This window comes from Alosa alosa, chromosome 9 (assembly GCF_017589495.1).
Source record: "Alosa alosa isolate M-15738 ecotype Scorff River chromosome 9, AALO_Geno_1.1, whole genome shotgun sequence".
Classification (NCBI taxonomy): domain Eukaryota; kingdom Metazoa; phylum Chordata; class Actinopteri; order Clupeiformes; family Clupeidae; genus Alosa; species Alosa alosa.
Window position 1 is genome coordinate 21,964,939 of NC_063197.1, and position 22,081 is coordinate 21,987,019.

The window sequence follows — 22,081 nt, forward strand, 5'->3', positions numbered from 1 at the left end:
TGAAAACATTTGGGAACGTTTCGCTGGAGAGAACAGCCCTAATTTACAATTCATGAAATATCAGCTTCATTTCAGAAAGCCTCTCCATATAAACAAGTTACACTTAGCCGACGGGATGCGGAGGCTCCGAGTTAGGTCTGTCTGGCCAGTTAGGAAGGCGCATACAGCTCGTGTGTGGTGAACGCTAGATACTAGGCTACAGCAAGACAGGCGTTTCACGGGTCCAATTTGCTTTAACTACTGGACGGAAAAAGACACAATTACCTGCTCAACTGTAGTTCTCGCCTTATGAAATAGGGTCACTGGTGGACAATGATCCATACATGTCCAGAAATATAACACTAACGACTGAAAGCGCGGCGCTCCCCAGCGACGGAGACGCGAATGAGCACTTCTCCTTGGCGCACGGCTTATGTATAGGCCTGATACGTAATAGGAGACGCACGTCAATCGAATGCTGCGTCTAAATTGACAAGACATTATGCAGTAGCAACTGTTGTCAAACAAACCTCCATGAAGTACACTGATATCAGCTTATCAAATATCAATTCACACTGCGCGCAAAACCGGGAACTTTGTTTTTTTTCAAACGGAGGAAAGCAAAAAAGTCAGGGGTAGAAAAAAGCGCTGGGCGACCAAATGTGTGAAGGAAGGTAGGGAGCAGGCACGCACAGTCAGACGGCCTAAAAAAAATCAGTTGCACTGGCTGAAGGTGAGAAAAGCTTACGGCACCTGGTATTCCCAGGCGGTCTCCCATCCAAGTACTAACCAGGCCCGACGCTGCTTAGCTTCCGAGATCGGACGAGATCGGGCGTGTTCAGCGGGTATGGCCGTAAGCGAGTTACCGGTCAAAGTAGCCTGCTTAAAGCCCCTTCAACCCGGCTAGGGTCACACGCGTGTTACCCGCCTGCCTCTCAGCCCCGAGAACGCCAAGCCAGCTGTTGACAGTCAACTCGTCCTTTTTTTTCCCCCAACCGGTTTGCTCGCTTATACATTGTTTTAGAAAAATACGTATGCATTTTTGACTTGTTTATTTATTTTATGTTTTTTGCAAACACAGGAAGCAAACAGTCAAGGGGTAGAAAAATCGCCGGGCAGCCAAAGGTGAACAGACAGGCACGCACGACAGTCTTTAAAAAAAAAAAAAAAAAAAAAAAAAAAAAAAAAAAAAACGCACTGGCTGAAGTTGGGAAAAGCTTACGGCACCTGGTATTCCCAGGCGGTCTCCCATCAAGTACTAACCAGGCCCGACAAAGCCTTCCGAGATCGGACGAGATCGGGCGTGTTCAACGTGGTATGGCCGTAAGCAAAGCTACCGGTCAAAATAGCCTACTTAAAGCTCCTCCCGCGTGTTACCCGTCTGCCTCTCAGCCCCGAGAGCGCCAGGCCAGCCGATAGAACACTATAACGACGGAAAGCATGGCAGCTCCAGCGACGTGAATGAGCACTTCTCCTTGGCGCACGGCTTATAGACCTGATACGTAACAGCACACACACGTCAATCGAGTGCTGAGTCTAAGTTGACAACATATTATGCGGTAGCAACTGCTGATGAGCAAAAAACTCCATGAAGTACACTGATATTAGCTTATCAAACATCGATTGACACTGCGCGTAAAAAAACAGGATCTTTGGTGATTCGCTTTGCTTGGACATCCTGCAACGAGTAGGCTAACTTGTGAGATGTTCAGAAACAATATTATACAACTTGATGTCGACAGGAATGCAGACTATGTGTTCAATAATCAGACGGTGTGAGAAAAAAAAAAAAAAAAAAAAAAAGTTTCATTGTAAGATGGCTTGCAGATTGTGTGCTTTGAGACCCTGAAGATTTTCTCGTATAGGACGAAATCGGTCGAGGAAACAAATGACAACAATCCTGGATGCGCTTTCTTCTATGCTGTCTACACTTTACTCAGTCGTGGGCTAGACTGAAACAATCAAAAAAGCACCGACCGGAACGCAGCGGAACCTAAAGAGTGGGCCAGGACATTGGACAGCATCATCCCATTGCAGCTCTTGGGCGAACCGCTGCCTGACATTACACCACCGCGGGCTTGTAGCCTACGTCGGATATACAGTGGATTTACAGGCACCCATTTTCATCTTCTTCAAAACATAACGGAGGGGATTGAACACAGCAAGACAAGAATTCTACTAGAAGGTGAAAACTACAGGGACATGGAAAACCAAGCACACAGTTGCTGCTCAACAACAATCTAAACTTTCCCGATGAAAACAAGCATTAAGCTTCACAAAAAAAAGATTGTAAACTGAAGAATACAAGAAAAGCCTATTCGAACTTTGTAACCTTTACAATAACTCTTCTTTGTTTTTTCTACAAAGCCAATGGTATTGAAAAGAAGCATTTGTTTGACCAACGGCACGTATACTTTACTCACAGTTCAACTTGTATTAGGTATAATATACGTTTTATTTACATAGTACCTTTCATACACAGAATGCATCTCAAAGTGCTTTACGTTTGGAGCATTTAACACAATAATGGAGAAAAAGGAAAAGAATAAAAAAAAAATAATAATACAAATAAACAAACCGATAAATAAAACATCAGATATTTAGAATAAAGTAAAGATGAGAATTCAGAGGATGGTAAGGAGATAGATACAATAGCCTAGTAAAACCAGTGCAGTGAATTAGGAAGACCCTGTAAATATCAGCAGTCGAATGTAAAATAATGTGAAGAAATAGGCTACAAGATAACATGAGTTAACATAAAGCTCTCATATACAGGTATTTTTTTTTTTTCAGGTCGGGAAAAATGATCTCTGATTAACACGCCAGATTTGTTTAGATTCTCAACAGATTCTAAAGGTGACACAGCATGGCAAAAACCACTTGGTGTACACCAAGTGAAACTACCACAAGTAAGCTTAACTAAAATAGATGTTAGAAAATATCATTAGAGTAAAAAGCTTTTTTTTTTCTTTTTTTTTTTTAAAAAGGGGAAAAAAAAGATGAAACACAAAGCACAAAACAAAAAAAAAAAACAAAGTGCTGCTTTTAAGCAGAGTGAAAACATTTGGGGAACGTTTCGCTGGAGAGAACAGCCCCAATTTACAATTCATGAAATATCAGCTTCATTTCAGAAAGCCTCTCCATATAAACAAGTTACACTTAGCCGACGGGATGCGGAGGCTCCGAGTTAGGTCTGTCTGGCCAGTTAGGAAGGCGCATACAGCTCGTGTGTGGTGAACGCTAGATACTAGGCTACAGCAAGACAGGCGTTTCACGGGTCCAATTTGCTTTAACTACTGGACGGAAAAAGACACAATTACCTGCTCCAACTGTAGTTCTCGCCTTATGAAATAGGGTCACTGGTGGACAATGATCCATACATGTCCAGAAATATAACACTAACGACTGAAAGCGCGGCGCTCCCCCAGCGACGGAGACGCGAATGAGCACTTCTCCTGGCGCACGGCTTATGTATAGGCCTGATACGTAATAGGAGACGCACGTCAATCGAATGCTGCGTCTAAATTGACAAGACATTATGCAGTAGCAACTGTTGTCAAGCAAACCTCCATGAAGTACACTGATATCAGCTTATCAAATATCAATTCACACACTGCGCGCAAAACCGGGAACTTTGTTTTTTTCAAACGGAGGAAGCAAAAAAAGTCAAGGGGGTAGAAAAAAAGCTGGGCGACCAAATGTGTGAAGGAAGGTAGGGAGCAGGCACGCACAGTCAGACGGCCTAAAAAAATCAGTTGCACTGGCTGAAGGTGAGAAAAGCTTACGGCACCTGGTATTCCCAGGCGGTCTCCCATCCAAGTACTAACCAGGCCCGACGCTGCTTAGCTTCCGAGATCGGACGAGATCGGGCGTGTTCAGCGTGGTATGGCCGTAAGCGAGAGTTACCGGTCAAAGTAGCCTACTTAAAGCCCCTTCAACCCGGCTAGGAGTCACACGCGTGTTACCCGCCTGCCTCTCAGCCCCGAGAACGCCAAGCCAGCTGTTGACAGTCAACTCGTCCTTTTTTTTTCCAACCGGTTGCTCGCTTATACATTGTTTTAGAAAATACGTATGCATTTTGACTTGTTTATTTATTTTATGTTTTTTGCAAACACAGGAAGCAAACAGTCAAGGGGTAGAAAAAATCGCCGGGCAGCCAAAGGTGAACGGCACAGAAAGACAGTCGCACAAAAAAAAAAAAAAAAAAAAAAAAAAAAAACGGTTGCACTGGCTGAAGTTGGGAAAAAGCTTACGGCACCTGGTATTCCCAGGCGGTCTCCCATCCAAGTACTAACCAGGCCCGACGCTGCTTAGCTTCCGAGATCGGACGAGATCGGGCGTGTTCAGCGTGGTATGGCCGTAAGCGAAAAGCTACCGGTCAAAATAGCCTACTTAAAGCTCCTCCCGCGTGTTACCCGTCTGCCTCTCAGCCCCGAGAGCGCCAGGCCAGCCGATAGAACACTATAACGACGGAAAGCATGGCAGCTCCAGCGACGTGAATGAGCACTTCTCCTTGGCGCACGGCTTATAGACCTGATACGTAACAGCACACACACGTCAATCGAGTGCTGAGTCTAAGTTGACAACATATTATGCAGTAGCAACTGCTGATGAGCAAAACTCCATGAAGTACACTGATATTAGCTTATCAAACATCGATTGACACTGCGCGTAAAAACAGGATCTTTGGTGATTCGCTTTACTTGGACATCCTGCAACGAGTAGGCTAACTTGTGAGATGTTCAGAACAATATTATACAACTTGTGATGTCGACAGGAATGCAGACTATGTGTTCAATAATCAGACGGTGTGAGAGAAAAAAAAAAAAAAAAAAAAAAAAAGTTTCATTGTAAGATGGCTTGCAGATTGTGTGCTTTGAGACCCCTGAAGATTTTCTCGTATAGGACGAAATCGGTCGAGGAAACAAATGACAACAATCCTGGATGCGCTTTCTTCTATGCTGTCTACACTTTACTCAGTCGTGGGCTAGACTGAAACAATCAAAAGCACCGACCGGAACGCAGCGGAACCTAAAGAGTGGGCCAGGACATTGGACAGCATCATCCCATTGCAGCTCTTGGGCGAACCGCTGCCTGACATTACACCGCGGGCTTGTAGCCTACGTCGGATATACAGTGGATTTACAGGCACCCATTTTCATCTTCTTCAAAACATAACGGAGGGGATTGAACACAGCAAGACAAGAATTCTACTAGAAGGTGAAAACTACAGGGACATGGAAAACCAAGCACACAGTTGCTGCTCAACAACAATCTAAACTTTCCCGATGAAAACAAGCATTAAGCTTCACAAAAAAAAAGAATTGTAAACTGAAGAATACAAGAAAAGCCTATTCGAACTTTGTAACCTTTACAATAACTCTTCTTTTTTTTTCCTACAAGCCAATGGTATTGAAAGAAGCATTTGTTTGACCAACGGCACGTATACTTTACTCACAGTTCAACTTGTATTAGGTATAATATACGTTTTATTTACATAGTACCTTTCATACACAGAATGCATCTCAAAGTGCTTTACGTTTGGAGCATTTAACACAATAATGGAGAAAAAGGAAAAGAATAAAAAAAAATAATAATACAAATAAACAAACCGATAAATAAAACATCAGATATTTAGAATAAAGTAAAGATGAGAATTCAGAGGATGGTAAGGAGATAGATACAATAGCCTAGTAAAACCAGTGCAGTGAATTAGGAAGACCCTGTAAATATCAGCAGTCGAATGTAAAATAATGTGAAGAAATAGGCTACAAGATAACATGAGTTAACATAAAGCTCTCATATACAGGTATTTTTTTCAGGTCGGGAAAAATGATCTCTGATTAACACGCCAGATTTGTTTAGATTCTCAACAGATTCTAAAGGTGACACAGCATGGCAAAAACCACTTGGTGTACACCAAGTGAAACTACCACAAGTAAGCTTAACTAAAATAGATGTTAGAAAATATCATTAGAGTAAAAAGCTTTTTTTTTTTTTTTTTTTTTTTAAAAAAAAAAAAAAAAAGATGAAACACAAAGCACAAAGTAAAAACAAAAAAACAAAAGTGCTGCTTTTAAGCAGAGTGAAAACATTTGGGGAACGTTTCGCTGGAGAGAACAGCCCTAATTTACAATTCATGAAATATCAGCTTCATTTCAGAAAGCCTCTCCATATAAAACAAGTTACACTTAGCCGACGGGATGCGGAGGCTCCGAGTTAGGTCTGTCTGGCCAGTTAGGAAGGCGCATACAGCTCGTGTGTGGTGAACGCTAGATACTAGGCTACAGCAAGACAGGCGTTTCACGGGTCCAATTTGCTTTAACTACTGGACGGAAAAGACACAATTACCTGCTCCAACTGTAGTTCTCGCCTTATGAAATAGGGTCACTGGTGGACAATGATCCATACATGTCCAGAAATATAACACTAACGACTGAAAGCGCGGCGCTCCCCAGCGACGGAGACGCGAATGAGCACTTCTCCTTGGCGCACGGCTTATGTATAGGCCTGATACGTAATAGGAGACGCACGTCAATCGAATGCTGCGTCTAAATTGACAAGACATTATGCAGTAGCAACTGTTGTCAAGCAAACCTCCATGAAGTACACTGATATCAGCTTATCAAATATCAATTCACACTGCGCGCAAAACCGGGAACTTTGTTTTTTTCAAACGGAGGAAGCAAAAAAGTCAAGGGGTAGAAAAAAAGCGCTGGGCGACCAAATGTGTGAAGGAAGGTAGGGAGCAGGCACGCACAGTCAGACGGCCTAAAAAAAATCAGTTGCACTGGCTGAAGGTGAGAAAAGCTTACGGCACCTGGTATTCCCAGGCGGTCTCCCATCCAAGTACTAACCAGGCCCGACGCTGCTTAGCTTCCGAGATCGGACGAGATCGGGCGTGTTCAGCGTGGTATGGCCGTAAGCGAGAGTTACCGGTCAAAGTAGCCTACTTAAAGCCCCCTTCAACCCGGCTAGGAGTCACACGCGTGTTACCCGCCTGCCTCTCAGCCCCGAGAACGCCAAACCAGCTGTTGACAGTCAACTCGTCCTTTTTTTTTTCCCAACCGGTTGCTCGCTTATACATTGTTTTAGAAAATACGTATGCATTTTGACTTGTTTATTTATTTTATGTTTTGCAAAACACAGGAAGCAAACAGTCAAGGGGTAGAAAAATCGCCGGGCAGCCAAAGGTGAACGGAGCAGGCACGCACAGAAAGACAGTCTTTAAAAAAAAAAAAAAAAAAAAAAAAAAAAAAAAAAACGGTTGCACTGGCTGAAGTTGGGAAAAGCTTACGGCACCTGGTATTCCCAGGCGGTCTCCCATCCAAGTACTAACCAGGCCCGACGCTGCTTAGCTTCCGAGATCGGACGAGATCGGGCGTGTTCAGCGTGGTATGGCCGTAAGCGAAAGCTACCGGTCAAAATAGCCTACTTAAAGCTCCTCCCGCGTGTTACCCGTCTGCCTCTCAGCCCCGAGAGCGCCAGGCCAGCCGATAGAACACTATAACGACGGAAAGCATGGCAGCTCCAGCGACGTGAATGAGCACTTCTCCTTGGCGCACGGCTTATAGACCTGATACGTAACAGCACACACACGTCAATCGAGTGCTGAGTCTAAGTTGACAACATATTATGCAGTAGCAACTGCTGATGAGCAAAACTCCATGAAGTACACTGATATTAGCTTATCAAACATCGATTGACACTGCGCGTAAAAACAGGATCTTTGGTGATTCGCTTTACTTGGACATCCTGCAACGAGTAGGCTAACTTGTGAGATGTTCAGAACAATATTATACAACTTGTGATGTCGACAGGAATGCAGACTATGTGTTCAATAATCAGACGGTGTGAGAGAAAAAAAAAAAAAAAAAAAAAAAAAAAAGTTTCATTGTAAGATGGCTTGCAGATTGTGTGCTTTGAGACCCCTGAAGATTTTCTCGTATAGGACGAAATCGGTCGAGGAAACAAATGACAACAATCCTGGATGCGCTTTCTTCTATGCTGTCTACACTTTACTCAGTCGTGGGCTAGACTGAAACAATCAAAAGCACCGACCGGAACGCAGCGGAACCTAAAGAGTGGGCCAGGACATTGGACAGCATCATCCCATTGCAGCTCTTGGGCGAACCGCTGCCTGACATTACACCGCGGGCTTGTAGCCTACGTCGGATATACAGTGGATTTACAGGCACCCATTTTCATCTTCTTCAAAACATAACGGAGGGGATTGAACACAGCAAGACAAGAATTCTACTAGAAGGTGAAAACTACAGGGACATGGAAAACCAAGCACACAGTTGCTGCTCAACAACAATCTAAACTTTCCCGATGAAAACAAGCATTAAGCTTCACAAAAAAAAGAATTGTAAACTGAAGAATACAAGAAAAGCCTATTCGAACTTTGTAACCTTTACAATAACTCTTCTTTGTTTTTCCTACAAGCCAATGGTATTGAAAGAAGCATTTGTTTGACCAACGGCACGTATACTTTACTCACAGTTCAACTTGTATTAGGTATAATATACGTTTTATTTACATAGTACCTTTCATACACAGAATGCATCTCAAAGTGCTTTACGTTTGGAGCATTTAACACAATAATGGAGAAAAAAGGAAAAGAATAAAAAAAAAATAATAATACAAATAAACAAACCGATAAATAAAACATCAGATATTTAGAATAAAGTAAAGATGAGAATTCAGAGGATGGTAAGGAGATAGATACAATAGCCTAGTAAAACCAGTGCAGTGAATTAGGAAGACCCTGTAAATATCAGCAGTCGAATGTAAAATAATGTGAAGAAATAGGCTACAAGATAACATGAGTTAACATAAAGCTCTCATATACAGGTATTTTTTTCAGGTCGGGAAAAATGATCTCTGATTAACACGCCAGATTTGTTTAGATTCTCAACAGATTCTAAAGGTGACACAGCATGGCAAAAACCACTTGGTGTACACCAAGTGAAACTACCACAAGTAAGCTTAACTAAAATAGATGTTAGAAAATATCATTAGAGTAAAAAGCTTTTTTTTTTCTTTTTTTTTTTTAAAAAGGGGAAAAAAAAGATGAAACACAAAGCACAAAGTAAAAACAAAAAAACAAAAGTGCTGCTTTTAAGCAGAGTGAAAACATTTGGGGAACGTTTCGCTGGAGAGAACAGCCCTAATTTACAATTCATGAAATATCAGCTTCATTTCAGAAAGCCTCTCCATATAAACAAGTTACACTTAGCCGACGGGATGCGGAGGCTCCGAGTTAGGTCTGTCTGGCCAGTTAGGAAGGCGCATACAGCTCGTGTGTGGTGAACGCTAGATACTAGGCTACAGCAAGACAGGCGTTTCACGGGTCCAATTTGCTTTAACTACTGGACGGAAAAAGACACAATTACCTGCTCCAACTGTAGTTCTCGCCTTATGAAATAGGGTCACTGGTGGACAATGATCCATACATGTCCAGAAATATAACACTAACGACTGAAAGCGCGGCGCTCCCCCCAGCGACGGAGACGCGAATGAGCACTTCTCCTTGGCGCACGGCTTATGTATAGGCCTGATACGTAATAGGAGACGCACGTCAATCGAATGCTGCGTCTAAATTGACAAGACATTATGCAGTAGCAACTGTTGTCAAGCAAACCTCCATGAAGTACACTGATATCAGCTTATCAAATATCAATTCACACTGCGCGCAAAACCGGGAACTTTGTTTTTTTCAAACGGAGGAAGCAAAAAGTCAAGGGGGTAGAAAAAGCGCTGGGCGACCAAATGTGTGAAGGAAGGTAGGGAGCAGGCACGCACAGTCAGACGGCCTAAAAAAAATCAGTTGCACTGGCTGAAGGTGAGAAAAGCTTACGGCACCTGGTATTCCCAGGCGGTCTCCCATCCAAGTACTAACCAGGCCCGACGCTGCTTAGCTTCCGAGATCGGACGAGATCGGGCGTGTTCAGCGTGGTATGGCCGTAAGCGAGAGTTACCGGTCAAAGTAGCCTACTTAAAGCCCCTTCAACCCGGCTAGGAGTCACACGCGTGTTACCCGCCTGCCTCTCAGCCCCGAGAACGCCAAGCCAGCTGTTGACAGTCAACTCGTCCTTTTTTTCCCCCCAACCGGTTGCTCGCTTATACATTGTTTTAGAAAATACGTATGCATTTTGACTTGTTTATTTATTTTATGTTTTTGCAAACACAGGAAGCAAACAGTCAAGGGGTAGAAAAATCGCCGGGCAGCCAAAGGTGAACGGAGCAGGCACGCACAGAAAGACAGTCTTTAAAAAAAAAAAAAAAAAAAAAAAAAAAAAAAAAAACTGGCTGAAGTTGGGAAAAGCTTACGGCACCTGGTATTCCCAGGCGGTCTCCCATCCAAGTACTAACCAGGCCCGACGCTGCTTAGCTTCCGAGATCGGACGAGATCGGGCGTGTTCAGCGTGGTATGGCCGTAAGCGAAAGCTACCGGTCAAAATAGCCTACTTAAAGCTCCTCCCGCGTGTTACCCGTCTGCCTCTCAGCCCCGAGAGCGCCAGGCCAGCCGATAGAACACTATAACGACGGAAAGCATGGCAGCTCCAGCGACGTGAATGAGCACTTCTCCTTGGCGCACGGCTTATAGACCTGATACGTAACAGCACACACACGTCAATCGAGTGCTGAGTCTAAGTTGACAACATATTATGCAGTAGCAACTGCTGATGAGCAAAACTCCATGAAGTACACTGATATTAGCTTATCAAACATCGATTGACACTGCGCGTAAAAACAGGATCTTTGGTGATTCGCTTTACTTGGACATCCTGCAACGAGTAGGCTAACTTGTGAGATGTTCAGAACAATATTATACAACTTGTGATGTCGACAGGAATGCAGACTATGTGTTCAATAATCAGACGGTGTGAGAGAAAAAAAAAAAAAAAAAAAAAAAAAAAAAGTTTCATTGTAAGATGGCTTGCAGATTGTGTGCTTTGAGACCCCTGAAGATTTTCTCGTATAGGACGAAATCGGTCGAGGAAACAAATGACAACAATCCTGGATGCGCTTTCTTCTATGCTGTCTACACTTTACTCAGTCGTGGGCTAGACTGAAACAATCAAAAGCACCGACCGGAACGCAGCGGAACCTAAAGAGTGGGCCAGGACATTGGACAGCATCATCCCATTGCAGCTCTTGGGCGAACCGCTGCCTGACATTACACCGCGGGCTTGTAGCCTACGTCGGATATACAGTGGATTTACAGGCACCCATTTTCATCTTCTTCAAAACATAACGGAGGGGATTGAACACAGCAAGACAAGAATTCTACTAGAAGGTGAAAACTACAGGGACATGGAAAACCAAGCACACAGTTGCTGCTCAACAACAATCTAAACTTTCCCGATGAAAACAAGCATTAAGCTTCACAAAAAAAGAATTGTAAACTGAAGAATACAAGAAAAGCCTATTCGAACTTTGTAACCTTTACAATAACTCTTCTTTGTTTTTCCTACAAGCCAATGGTATTGAAAGAAGCATTTGTTTGACCAACGGCACGTATACTTTACTCACAGTTCAACTTGTATTAGGTATAATATACGTTTTATTTACATAGTACCTTTCATACACAGAATGCATCTCAAAGTGCTTTACGTTTGGAGCATTTAACACAATAATGGAGAAAAAGGAAAAGAATAAAAAAAAAATAATAATACAAATAAACAAACCGATAAATAAAACATCAGATATTTAGAATAAAGTAAAGATGAGAATTCAGAGGATGGTAAGGAGATAGATACAATAGCCTAGTAAAACCAGTGCAGTGAATTAGGAAGACCCTGTAAATATCAGCAGTCGAATGTAAAATAATGTGAAGAAATAGGCTACAAGATAACATGAGTTAACATAAAGCTCTCATATACAGGTATTTTTTTCAGGTCGGGAAAAATGATCTCTGATTAACACGCCAGATTTGTTTAGATTCTCAACAGATTCTAAAGGTGACACAGCATGGCAAAAACCACTTGGTGTACACCAAGTGAAACTACCACAAGTAAGCTTAACTAAAATAGATGTTAGAAAATATCATTAGAGTAAAAAGCTTTTTTTTTTCTTTTTTTTTTTTTAAAAGGGGAAAAAAAGATGAAACACAAAGCACAAAGTAAAAACAAAAAAACAAAAGTGCTGCTTTTAAGCAGAGTGAAAACATTTGGGGAACGTTTCGCTGGAGAGAACAGCCCTAATTTACAATTCATGAAATATCAGCTTCATTTCAGAAAGCCTCTCCATATAAACAAGTTACACTTAGCCGACGGGATGCGGAGGCTCCGAGTTAGGTCTGTCTGGCCAGTTAGGAAGGCGCATACAGCTCGTGTGGTGAACGCTAGATACTAGGCTACAGCAAGACAGGCGTTTCACGGGTCCAATTTGCTTTAACTACTGGACGGAAAAAGACACAATTACCTGCTCCAACTGTAGTTCTCGCCTTATGAAATAGGGTCACTGGTGGACAATGATCCATACATGTCCAGAAATATAACACTAACGACTGAAAGCGCGGCGCTCCCCCCAGCGACGGAGACGCGAATGAGCACTTCTCCTTGGCGCACGGCTTATGTATAGGCCTGATACGTAATAGGAGACGCACGTCAATCGAATGCTGCGTCTAAATTGACAAGACATTATGCAGTAGCAACTGTTGTCAAGCAAACCTCCATGAAGTACACTGATATCAGCTTATCAAATATCAATTCACACTGCGCGCAAAACCGGGAACTTTGTTTTTTTCAAACGGAGGAAGCAAAAAGTCAAGGGGGTAGAAAAAGCGCTGGGCGACCAAATGTGTGAAGGAAGGTAGGGAGCAGGCACGCACAGTCAGACGGCCTAAAAAAAATCAGTTGCACTGGCTGAAGGTGAGAAAAGCTTACGGCACCTGGTATTCCCAGGCGGTCTCCCATCCAAGTACTAACCAGGCCCGACGCTGCTTAGCTTCCGAGATCGGACGAGATCGGGCGTGTTCAGCGTGGTATGGCCGTAAGCGAGAGTTACCGGTCAAAGTAGCCTACTTAAAGCCCCTTCAACCCGGCTAGGAGTCACACGCGTGTTACCCGCCTGCCTCTCAGCCCCGAGAACGCCAAGCCAGCTGTTGACAGTCAACTCGTCCTTTTTTTCCCCCCAACCGGTTGCTCGCTTATACATTGTTTTAGAAAATACGTATGCATTTTGACTTGTTTATTTATTTTATGTTTTTGCAAACACAGGAAGCAAACAGTCAAGGGGTAGAAAAATCGCCGGGCAGCCAAAGGTGAACGGAGCAGGCACGCACAGAAAGACAGTCTTTAAAAAAAAAAAAAAAAAAAAAAAAAAACTGGCTGAAGTTGGGAAAAGCTTACGGCACCTGGTATTCCCAGGCGGTCTCCCATCCAAGTACTAACCAGGCCCGACGCTGCTTAGCTTCCGAGATCGGACGAGATCGGGCGTGTTCAGCGTGGTATGGCCGTAAGCGAAAGCTACCGGTCAAAATAGCCTACTTAAAGCTCCTCCCGCGTGTTACCCGTCTGCCTCTCAGCCCCGAGAGCGCCAGGCCAGCCGATAGAACACTATAACGACGGAAAGCATGGCAGCTCCAGCGACGTGAATGAGCACTTCTCCTTGGCGCACGGCTTATAGACCTGATACGTAACAGCACACACACGTCAATCGAGTGCTGAGTCTAAGTTGACAACATATTATGCAGTAGCAACTGCTGATGAGCAAAACTCCATGAAGTACACTGATATTAGCTTATCAAACATCGATTGACACTGCGCGTAAAAACAGGATCTTTGGTGATTCGCTTTACTTGGACATCCTGCAACGAGTAGGCTAACTTGTGAGATGTTCAGAACAATATTATACAACTTGTGATGTCGACAGGAATGCAGACTATGTGTTCAATAATCAGACGGTGTGAGAGAAAAAAAAAAAAAAAAAAAAAAAAGTTTCATTGTAAGATGGCTTGCAGATTGTGTGCTTTGAGACCCCTGAAGATTTTCTCGTATAGGACGAAATCGGTCGAGGAAACAAATGACAACAATCCTGGATGCGCTTTCTTCTATGCTGTCTACACTTTACTCAGTCGTGGGCTAGACTGAAACAATCAAAAGCACCGACCGGAACGCAGCGGAACCTAAAGAGTGGGCCAGGACATTGGACAGCATCATCCCATTGCAGCTCTTGGGCGAACCGCTGCCTGACATTACACCGCGGGCTTGTAGCCTACGTCGGATATACAGTGGATTTACAGGCACCCATTTTCATCTTCTTCAAAACATAACGGAGGGGATTGAACACAGCAAGACAAGAATTCTACTAGAAGGTGAAAACTACAGGGACATGGAAAACCAAGCACACAGTTGCTGCTCAACAACAATCTAAACTTTCCCGATGAAAACAAGCATTAAGCTTCACAAAAAAAAAAAATTGTAAACTGAAGAATACAAGAAAAGCCTATTCGAACTTTGTAACCTTTACAATAACTCTTCTTTGTTTTTCCTACAAGCCAATGGTATTGAAAGAAGCATTTGTTTGACCAACGGCACGTATACTTTACTCACAGTTCAACTTGTATTAGGTATAATATACGTTTTATTTACATAGTACCTTTCATACACAGAATGCATCTCAAAGTGCTTTACGTTTGGAGCATTTAACACAATAATGGAGAAAAAGGAAAAGAATAAAAAAAAATAATAGTACAAATAAACAAACCGATAAATAAAACATCAGATATTTAGAATAAAGTAAAGATGAGAATTCAGAGGATGGTAAGGAGATAGATACAATAGCCTAGTAAAACCAGTGCAGTGAATTAGGAAGACCCTGTAAATATCAGCAGTCGAATGTAAAATAATGTGAAGAAATAGGCTACAAGATAACATGAGTTAACATAAAGCTCTCATATACAGGTATTTTTTTCAGGTCGGGAAAAATGATCTCTGATTAACACGCCAGATTTGTTTAGATTCTCAACAGATTCTAAAGGTGACACAGCATGGCAAAAACCACTTGGTGTACACCAAGTGAAACTACCACAAGTAAGCTTAACTAAAATAGATGTTAGAAAATATCATTAGAGTAAAAAGCTTTTTTTTTTTTTTTTTTTTTTTTTTAAAAAGGGGAAAAAAAAAAGATGAAACACAAAGCACAAAGTAAAAACAAAAAAACAAAAGTGCTGCTTTTAAGCAGAGTGAAAACATTTGGGGAACGTTTCGCTGGAGAGAACAGCCCTAATTTACAATTCATGAAATATCAGCTTCATTTCAGAAAGCCTCTCCATATAAACAAGTTACACTTAGCCGACGGGATGCGGAGGCTCCGAGTTAGGTCTGTCTGGCCAGTTAGGAAGGCGCATACAGCTCGTGTGTGGTGAACGCTAGATACTAGGCTACAGCAAGACAGGCGTTTCACGGGTCCAATTTGCTTTAACTACTGGACGGAAAAAGACACAATTACCTGCTCCAACTGTAGTTCTCGCCTTATGAAATAGGGTCACTGGTGGACAATGATCCATACATGTCCAGAAATATAACACTAACGACTGAAAGCGCGGCGCTCCCCCCAGCGACGGAGACGCGAATGAGCACTTCTCCTTGGCGCACGGCTTATGTATAGGCCTGATACGTAATAGGAGACGCACGTCAATCGAATGCTGCGTCTAAATTGACAAGACATTATGCAGTAGCAACTGTTGTCAAGCAAACCTCCATGAAGTACACTGATATCAGCTTATCAAATATCAATTCACACTGCGCGCAAAACCGGGAACTTTGTTTTTTTCAAACGGAGGAAGCAAAAAGTCAAGGGGGTAGAAAAAGCGCTGGGCGACCAAATGTGTGAAGGAAGGTAGGGAGCAGGCACGCACAGTCAGACGGCCTAAAAAAAATCAGTTGCACTGGCTGAAGGTGAGAAAAGCTTACGGCACCTGGTATTCCCAGGCGGTCTCCCATCCAAGTACTAACCAGGCCCGACGCTGCTTAGCTTCCGAGATCGGACGAGATCGGGCGTGTTCAGCGTGGTATGGCCGTAAGCGAGAGTTACCGGTCAAAGTAGCCTACTTAAAGCCCCTTCAACCCGGCTAGGAGTCACACGCGTGTTACCCGCCTGCCTCTCAGCCCCGAGAACGCCAAGCCAGCTGTTGACAGTCAACTCGTCCTTTTTTTCCCCCCAACCGGTTGCTCGCTTATACATTGTTTTAGAAAATACGTATGCATTTTGACTTGTTTATTTATTTTATGTTTTTGCAAACACAGGAAGCAAACAGTCAAGGGGTAGAAAAATCGCCGGGCAGCCAAAGGTGAACGGAGCAGGCACGCACAGAAAGACAGTCTTTAAAGACAGTCTTTAAAAAAAAAACGGTTGCACTGGCTGAAGTTGGGAAAAGCTTACGGCACCTGGTATTCCCAGGCGGTCTCCCATCCAAGTACTAACCAGGCCCGACGCTGCTTAGCTTCCGAGATCGGACGAGATCGGGCGTGTTCAGCGTGGTATGGCCGTAAGCGAAAGCTACCGGTCAAAATAGCCTACTTAAAGCTCCTCCCGCGTGTTACCCGTCTGCCTCTCAGCCCCGAGAGCGCCAGGCCAGCCGATAGAACACTATAACGACGGAAAGCATGGCAGCTCCAGCGACGTGAATGAGCACTTCTCCTTGGCGCACGGCTTATAGACCTGATACGTAACAGCACACACACGTCAATCGAGTGCTGAGTCTAAGTTGACAACATATTATGCAGTAGCAACTGCTGATGAGCAAAACTCCATGAAGTACACTGATATTAGCTTATCAAACATCGATTGACACTGCGCGTAAAAACAGGATCTTTGGTGATTCGCTTTACTTGGACATCCTGCAACGAGTAGGCTAACTTGTGAGATGTTCAGAACAATATTATACAACTTGTGATGTCGACAGGAATGCAGACTATGTGTTCAATAATCAGACGGTGTGAGAGAAAAAAAAAAAAAAAAAAAAAAAAAAAGTTTCATTGTAAGATGGCTTGCAGATTGTGTGCTTTGAGACCCCTGAAGATTTTCTCGTATAGGACGAAATCGGTCGAGGAAACAAATGACAACAATCCTGGATGCGCTTTCTTCTATGCTGTCTACACTTTACTCAGTCGTGGGCTAGACTGAAACAATCAAAAGCACCGACCGGAACGCAGCGGAACCTAAAAGAGTGGGCCAGGACATTGGACAGCATCATCCCATTGCAGCTCTTGGGCGAACCGCTGCCTGACATTACACCGCGGGCTTGTAGCCTACGTCGGATATACAGTGGATTTACAGGCACCCATTTTCATCTTCTTCAAAACATAACGGAGGGGATTGAACACAGCAAGACAAGAATTCTACTAGAAGGTGAAAACTACAGGGACATGGAAAACCAAGCACACAGTTGCTGCTCAACAACAATCTAAACTTTCCCGATGAAAACAAGCATTAAGCTTCACAAAAAAAAGAATTGTAAACTGAAGAATACAAGAAAAGCCTATTCGAACTTTGTAACCTTTACAATAACTCTTCTTTGTTTTTCCTACAAGCCAATGGTATTGAAAGAAGCATTTGTTTGACCAACGGCACGTATACTTTACTCACAGTTCAACTTGTATTAGGTATAATATACGTTTTATTTACATAGTACCTTTCATACACAGAATGCATCTCAAAGTGCTTTACGTTTGGAGCATTTAACACAATAATGGAGAAAAAGGAAAAGAATAAAAAAAAAAATAATAATACAAATAAACAAACCGATAAATAAAACATCAGATATTTAGAATAAAGTAAAGATGAGAATTCAGAGGATGGTAAGGAGATAGATACAATAGCCTAGTAAAACCAGTGCAGTGAATTAGGAAGACCCTGTAAATATCAGCAGTCGAATGTAAAATAATGTGAAGAAATAGGCTACAAGATAACATGAGTTAACATAAAGCTCTCATATACAGGTATTTTTTTCAGGTCGGGAAAAATGATCTCTGATTAACACGCCAGATTTGTTTAGATTCTCAACAGATTCTAAAGGTGACACAGCATGGCAAAAACCACTTGGTGTACACCAAGTGAAACTACCACAAGTAAGCTTAACTAAAATAGATGTTAGAAAATATCATTAGAGTAAAAGCTTTTTTTTTTTTTTTTTTTTTTTTTTTTTTAAAAGGGGAAAAAAGATGAAACACAAAGCACAAAGTAAAAACAAAAAAAACAAAAGTGCTGCTTTTAAGCAGAGTGAAAACATTTGGGGAACGTTTCGCTGGAGAGAACAGCCCTAATTTACAATTCATGAAATATCAGCTTCATTTCAGAAAGCCTCTCCATATAAACAAGTTACACTTAGCCGACGGGATGCGGAGGCTCCGAGTTAGGTCTGTCTGGCCAGTTAGGAAGGCGCATACAGCTCGTGTGTGGTGAACGCTAGATACTAGGCTACAGCAAGACAGGCGTTTCACGGGTCCAATTTGCTTTAACTACTGGACGGAAAAAGACACAATTACCTGCTCCAACTGTAGTTCTCGCCTTATGAAATAGGGTCACTGGTGGACAATGATCCATACATGTCCAGAAATATAACACTAACGACTGAAAGCGCGGCGCTCCCCAGCGACGGAGACGCGAATGAGCACTTCTCCTTGGCGCACGGCTTATGTATAGGCCTGATACGTAATAGGAGACGCACGTCAATCGAATGCTGCGTCTAAATTGACAAGACATTATGCAGTAGCAACTGTTGTCAAGCAAACCTCCATGAAGTACACTGATATCAGCTTATCAAATATCAATTCACACTGCGCGCAAAACCGGGAACTTTGTTTTTTCAAACGGAGGAAGCAAAAAGTCAAGGGGTAGAAAAAAGCGCTGGGCGACCAAATGTGAAGTGAAGGAAGGTAGGGAGCAGGCACGCACAGTCAGACGGCCTAAAAAAAATCAGTTGCACTGGCTGAAGGTGAGAAAAGCTTACGGCACCTGGTATTCCCAGGCGGTCTCCCATCCAAGTACTAACCAGGCCCGACGCTGCTTAGCTTCCGAGATCGGACGAGATCGGGCGTGTTCAGCGTGGTATGGCCGTAAGCGAGAGTTACCGGTCAAAGTAGCCTACTTAAAGCCCCTTCAACCCGGCTAGGAGTCACACGCGTGTTACCCGCCTGCCTCTCAGCCCCGAGAACGCCAAGCCAGCTGTTGACAGTCAACTCGTCCTTTTTTTCCCCCCAACCGGTTGCTCGCTTATACATTGTTTTAGAAAATACGTATGCATTTTGACTTGTTTATTTATTTTATGTTTTTGCAAACACAGGAAGCAAACAGTCAAGGGGTAGAAAAATCGCCGGGCAGCCAAAGGTGAACGGAGCAGGCACGCACAGAAAGACAGTCTTTAAAAAAAAAAAAAAAAAACGGTTGCACTGGCTGAAGTTGGGAAAAGCTTACGGCACCTGGTATTCCCAGGCGGTCTCCCATCCAAGTACTAACCAGGCCCGACGCTGCTTAGCTTCCGAGATCGGACGAGATCGGGCGTGTTCAGCGTGGTATGGCCGTAAGCGAAAGCTACCGGTCAAAATAGCCTACTTAAAGCTCCTCCCGCGTGTTACCCGTCTGCCTCTCAGCCCCGAGAGCGCCAGGCCAGCCGATAGAACACTATAACGACGGAAAGCATGGCAGCTCCAGCGACGTGAATGAGCACTTCTCCTTGGCGCACGGCTTATAGACCTGATACGTAACAGCACACACACGTCAATCGAGTGCTGAGTCTAAGTTGACAACATATTATGCAGTAGCAACTGCTGATGAGCAAAACTCCATGAAGTACACTGATATTAGCTTATCAAACATCGATTGACACTGCGCGTAAAAACAGGATCTTTGGTGATTCGCTTTACTTGGACATCCTGCAACGAGTAGGCTAACTTGTGAGATGTTCAGAACAATATTATACAACTTGTGATGTCGACAGGAATGCAGACTATGTGTTCAATAATCAGACGGTGTGAGAGAAAAAAAAAAAAAAAAAAAAAAAAAAGTTTCATTGTAAGATGGCTTGCAGATTGTGTGCTTTGAGACCCCTGAAGATTTTCTCGTATAGGACGAAATCGGTCGAGGAAACAAATGACAACAATCCTGGATGCGCTTTCTTCTATGCTGTCTACACTTTACTCAGTCGTGGGCTAGACTGAAACAATCAAAAGCACCGACCGGAACGCAGCGGAACCTAAAAAGAGTGGGCCAGGACATTGGACAGCATCATCCCATTGCAGCTCTTGGGCGAACCGCTGCCTGACATTACACCGCGGGCTTGTAGCCTACGTCGGATATACAGTGGATTTACAGGCACCCATTTTCATCTTCTTCAAAACATAACGGAGGGGATTGAACACAGCAAGACAAGAATTCTACTAGAAGGTGAAAACTACAGGGACATGGAAAACCAAGCACACAGTTGCTGCTCAACAACAATCTAAACTTTCCCGATGAAAACAAGCATTAAGCTTCACAAAAAAAGAATTGTAAACTGAAGAATACAAGAAAAGCCTATTCGAACTTTGTAACCTTTACAATAACTCTTCTTTGTTTTTCCTACAAGCCAATGGTATTGAAAGAAGCATTTGTTTGACCAACGGCACGTATACTTTACTCACAGTTCAACTTGTATTAGGTATAATATACGTTTTATTTACATAGTACCTTTCATACACAGAATGCATCTCAAAGTGCTTTACGTTTGGAGCATTTAACACAATAATGGAGAAAAAGGAAAAAAAAAAAAAAAAAATAATAATACAAATAAACAAACCGATAAATAAAACATCAGATATTTAGAATAAAGTAAAGATGAGAATTCAGAGGATGGTAAGGAGATAGATACAATAGCCTAGTAAAACCAGTGCAGTGAATTAGGAAGACCCTGTAAATATCAGCAGTCGAATGTAAAATAATGTGAAGAAATAGGCTACAAGATAACATGAGTTAACATAAAGCTCTCATATACAGGTATTTTTTTCAGGTCGGGAAAAATGATCTCTGATTAACACGCCAGATTTGTTTAGATTCTCAACAGATTCTAAAGGTGACACAGCATGGCAAAAAAAACCACTTGGTGTACACCAAGTGAAACTACCACAAGTAAGCTTAACTAAAATAGATGTTAGAAAATATCATTAGAGTAAAAGCTTTTTTTTTTTTTTTTTTTTTTTTTTTAAAAGGGGAAAAAAAAAGATGAAACACAAAAGCACAAAGTAAAAAAAAAAAAAAAAGTGCTGCTTTTAAGCAGAGTGAAAACATTTGGGGAACGTTTCGCTGGAGAGAACAGCCCTAATTTACAATTCATGAAATATCAGCTTCATTTCAGAAAGCCTCTCCATATAAACAAGTTACACTTAGCCGACGGGATGCGGAGGCTCCGAGTTAGGTCTGTCTGGCCAGTTAGGAAGGCGCATACAGCTCGTGTGTGGTGAACGCTAGATACTAGGCTACAGCAAGACAGGCGTTTCACGGGTCCAATTTGCTTTAACTACTGGACGGAAAAAGACACAATTACCTGCTCCAACTGTAGTTCTCGCCTTATGAAATAGGGTCACTGGTGGACAATGATCCATACATGTCCAGAAATATAACACTAACGACTGAAAGCGCGGCGCTCCCCCCAGCGACGGAGACGCGAATGAGCACTTCTCCTTGGCGCACGGCTTATGTATAGGCCTGATACGTAATAGGAGACGCACGTCAATCGAATGCTGCGTCTAAATTGACAAGACATTATGCAGTAGCAACTGTTGTCAAGCAAACCTCCATGAAGTACACTGATATCAGCTTATCAAATATCAATTCACAAGGTAGGGAGCAGGCACGCACAGTCAGACGGCCTAAAAAAAAATCAGTTGCACTGGCTGAAGGTGAGAAAAGCTTACGGCACCTGGTATTCCCAGGCGGTCTCCCATCCAAGTACTAACCAGGCCCGACGCTGCTTAGCTTCCGAGATCGGACGAGATCGGGCGTGTTCAGCGTGGTATGGCCGTAAGCGAGAGTTACCGGTCAAAGTAGCCTACTTAAAGCCCCTTCAACCCGGCTAGGAGTCACACGCGTGTTACCCGCCTGCCTCTCAGCCCCG

General features: G+C 43.0%; 14 non-coding genes and 1 pseudogene across 14 annotated transcripts; all 15 read right to left on the reverse strand.

The window, feature by feature from the left end:
- Nucleotides 1–720: 720 nt before the first annotated feature.
- Nucleotides 721–838, reverse strand: LOC125301305. The gene has a single exon (XR_007194716.1). It is a non-coding gene; the product is annotated as a 5S ribosomal RNA (ribosomal RNA).
- Nucleotides 839–1,194: 356 nt separating this feature from the next.
- On the reverse strand, nucleotides 1,195–1,308 carry LOC125301306 (annotated as a pseudogene).
- A 2,449-nt stretch (nucleotides 1,309–3,757) lies between these two features.
- LOC125301293 lies at nucleotides 3,758–3,876 on the reverse strand. Its single transcript, XR_007194705.1, has one exon. It is a non-coding gene; the product is annotated as a 5S ribosomal RNA (ribosomal RNA).
- A 349-nt stretch (nucleotides 3,877–4,225) lies between these two features.
- LOC125301307 lies at nucleotides 4,226–4,344 on the reverse strand. Its single transcript, XR_007194717.1, has one exon. It is a non-coding gene; the product is annotated as a 5S ribosomal RNA (ribosomal RNA).
- A 2,443-nt stretch (nucleotides 4,345–6,787) lies between these two features.
- LOC125301309 lies at nucleotides 6,788–6,906 on the reverse strand. The gene has a single exon (XR_007194718.1). It is a non-coding gene; the product is annotated as a 5S ribosomal RNA (ribosomal RNA).
- Nucleotides 6,907–7,269: 363 nt separating this feature from the next.
- Nucleotides 7,270–7,388, reverse strand: LOC125301320. Its single transcript, XR_007194727.1, has one exon. It is a non-coding gene; the product is annotated as a 5S ribosomal RNA (ribosomal RNA).
- A 2,446-nt stretch (nucleotides 7,389–9,834) lies between these two features.
- On the reverse strand, nucleotides 9,835–9,953 carry LOC125301331. Its single transcript, XR_007194738.1, has one exon. It is a non-coding gene; the product is annotated as a 5S ribosomal RNA (ribosomal RNA).
- Nucleotides 9,954–10,307: 354 nt separating this feature from the next.
- On the reverse strand, nucleotides 10,308–10,426 carry LOC125301297. The gene has a single exon (XR_007194708.1). It is a non-coding gene; the product is annotated as a 5S ribosomal RNA (ribosomal RNA).
- A 2,442-nt stretch (nucleotides 10,427–12,868) lies between these two features.
- LOC125301298 lies at nucleotides 12,869–12,987 on the reverse strand. The gene has a single exon (XR_007194709.1). It is a non-coding gene; the product is annotated as a 5S ribosomal RNA (ribosomal RNA).
- Nucleotides 12,988–13,333: 346 nt separating this feature from the next.
- Nucleotides 13,334–13,452, reverse strand: LOC125301299. The gene has a single exon (XR_007194710.1). It is a non-coding gene; the product is annotated as a 5S ribosomal RNA (ribosomal RNA).
- A 2,446-nt stretch (nucleotides 13,453–15,898) lies between these two features.
- On the reverse strand, nucleotides 15,899–16,017 carry LOC125301300. The gene has a single exon (XR_007194711.1). It is a non-coding gene; the product is annotated as a 5S ribosomal RNA (ribosomal RNA).
- Nucleotides 16,018–16,367: 350 nt separating this feature from the next.
- On the reverse strand, nucleotides 16,368–16,486 carry LOC125301301. The gene has a single exon (XR_007194712.1). It is a non-coding gene; the product is annotated as a 5S ribosomal RNA (ribosomal RNA).
- A 2,450-nt stretch (nucleotides 16,487–18,936) lies between these two features.
- LOC125301302 lies at nucleotides 18,937–19,055 on the reverse strand. The gene has a single exon (XR_007194713.1). It is a non-coding gene; the product is annotated as a 5S ribosomal RNA (ribosomal RNA).
- Nucleotides 19,056–19,400: 345 nt separating this feature from the next.
- On the reverse strand, nucleotides 19,401–19,519 carry LOC125301303. Its single transcript, XR_007194714.1, has one exon. It is a non-coding gene; the product is annotated as a 5S ribosomal RNA (ribosomal RNA).
- Nucleotides 19,520–21,874: 2,355 nt separating this feature from the next.
- On the reverse strand, nucleotides 21,875–21,993 carry LOC125301304. Its single transcript, XR_007194715.1, has one exon. It is a non-coding gene; the product is annotated as a 5S ribosomal RNA (ribosomal RNA).
- Nucleotides 21,994–22,081: the final 88 nt, after the last annotated feature.